This window comes from Colobus angolensis, unplaced genomic scaffold, assembly GCF_000951035.1.
Source record: "Colobus angolensis palliatus isolate OR3802 unplaced genomic scaffold, Cang.pa_1.0 Scaffold5, whole genome shotgun sequence".
NCBI lineage: Eukaryota > Metazoa > Chordata > Mammalia > Primates > Cercopithecidae > Colobus > Colobus angolensis.
Window position 1 is genome coordinate 2,856,044 of NW_012118487.1, and position 2,070 is coordinate 2,858,113.

The 2,070-nt window shown below is 42.5% G+C and overlaps 1 protein-coding gene across 2 annotated transcripts in view; it reads left to right on the plus strand.

Moving 5' to 3' along the window:
• Nucleotides 1-2,070, plus strand: part of CENPU (centromere protein U) — a 43,813-nt gene that overhangs the window by 21,151 nt on the left and 20,592 nt on the right. The window lies entirely within an intron of this gene.

A 2,070-nucleotide genomic window follows, 5' to 3' on the forward strand; every position in this document is an offset into this window, starting at 1 on the left:
TCCTTCTCTCTTTTTGTTAGAGATAGGGTCTCGCTCTGTTGCCCAGGCTGGAGTGCAATGGTGTAATCATGGCTCACTGTAGCCTCCAACTTCTGGGCTCAAGCAATCCTCCCATCTCAGCCTCTCAAGTAGCTAGGACTACAGGCGTGCGCCACCATGCCTGGCTAATGTCTTCTTTATTGTGTGTGGAGATGGGGTCTTGCTATGTTGCCCAGGCTGGTCTTGAACTCCTGGACTCAGGCAGTCCTCCTGCCTCAGCCTCCCAAAGTGCTGGGATTACAGGTGTGAGCCACTGCAACCAGCCAGTGAACATTTTTATACACATTTCTTTGTGAACATATGTTTTCATTTCTCTTGGGTAAATAAAAAGGAGTGAAGTTGCTGAGTCATAGGGTAGGCATATGTTTAATTTTACAAGAAACTGCCAAACTTTGCAAACTGCATTCCCAAAGTGGTTGTATAACATAATTTTATACTCCTACCAGAAGTTTAAATGTTTAAATGCACAGTTTAAATGTTACTAAGAATACAATGAACAACTTGATGTGAATAAATTTAAAATAGATAGGGGAGGCTAGTGGGGAGCGGGGAGAGGGAGAGGCTGGTCAGTGGGTACAAAGTTACAGTTAGATAGGAGGTATAAGTTCAGGTGTTCTCTTGCACAGTAGGGTGACTATGGTTAACAGTGTTACACGTTTCAAAACAGCTAGAAGAGAGGATTTTTAGTCTTCTTACCACAAACAAATGATAAATGTATGAGGTGATGGATATGCTGAATGCCCTAATTTGATTTTTTAGACAATACATATATGTATTGACACATCACACTGTACCCATAAATATGTACAATTACTATGTGTCAATTAAAAACAAAAATTTAAAAGTGAATCCACCCACCCCGCCAAAATAGAGGAAAAGGAGATATCCTCTTCTCCCCCATATTGTAACACATAAATATCTAGAAAAATGCAAGGCTAATGAAGCTGGATTTTGAAGAAGAAAACTGAAATAATCCTATAACTATCAAATTCAAACACTAGTTTTAAATTTTTCTATTAAACTAACAAAAACTCCTCAATTCTATATAGTTTTATAGGCAGGTCTAATATAGCAGTCCCCAAACTTTTTGGCACCCAGGACTGGTTTCATGGCAGACAATTTTTGCATGGACGAGGATTGGAGATGGTTTTGGGATAAAACTGTTCCACCTCAGATCATCAGGCGTTAGATTCCCAAAAGGAGCTCACAACCTAGATCCCTCGCATGTGCAGTTCACAGTGAGGTTTGTGCTCCCATGAGAGTCTAATGCCGCCGCTACTGTGACTGGAGGTGGAGCGCGGGCGGTCATGCTCACTCGCCCCGCCACCCTGCCACTCACCTCCTGCTGTGTGGCCCAGTTCCTAACAGGCCACAGACTCATACCGGTCTGTGGCCGGGGGCTTGGGGACCCCTGGTCTAACAGACATTTAATGCTAATCTTAGGGACGGTGACACCAAAAGATAGACCAGAAAAGAGACCCTGCATATACGGAAACTTGATGAATGTATGACAGAACTGTTGGCTGCTAGTCAGTGGGGAAAGGTGGTTCTGTGACAGAGTTTTCCCTGTAGGAAAGGAAATGAGACTGCCTCTGACTTGCAGCACACAAAAAAAGTTCTGAATTGAAGGCTTAAATATGACAGGTAAAATTGGACAATTTTTAGAGAAAATACAGGAGTATCAATAAAAATACAACTTAGTAGAAAAATGGGCAGATGACACCAACATTTTTACAGAAGAGGAAATAGTAAAATAAACATTTGGAGGGAGTGCATTCCTAATCACAGAAATTTAAATTCACAGCTCCAGTGAGACACTCTTTTGTACCTCCTAGTTTGGCACATATTTTAGCCTCTCAAGAGTCCATATTTAATGAGGATGTTGCCAGTGGAGATCCTTAATCACTGCAGATATGAAGAGATATAAGCACTTTGAAAATAATTTTGGCCGGGCGCGGTGGCTCAAGCCTGTAATCCCAGCACTTTGGGAGGCCGAGACGGGCGGATCACGAGGTCAGGAGATCGAGACCA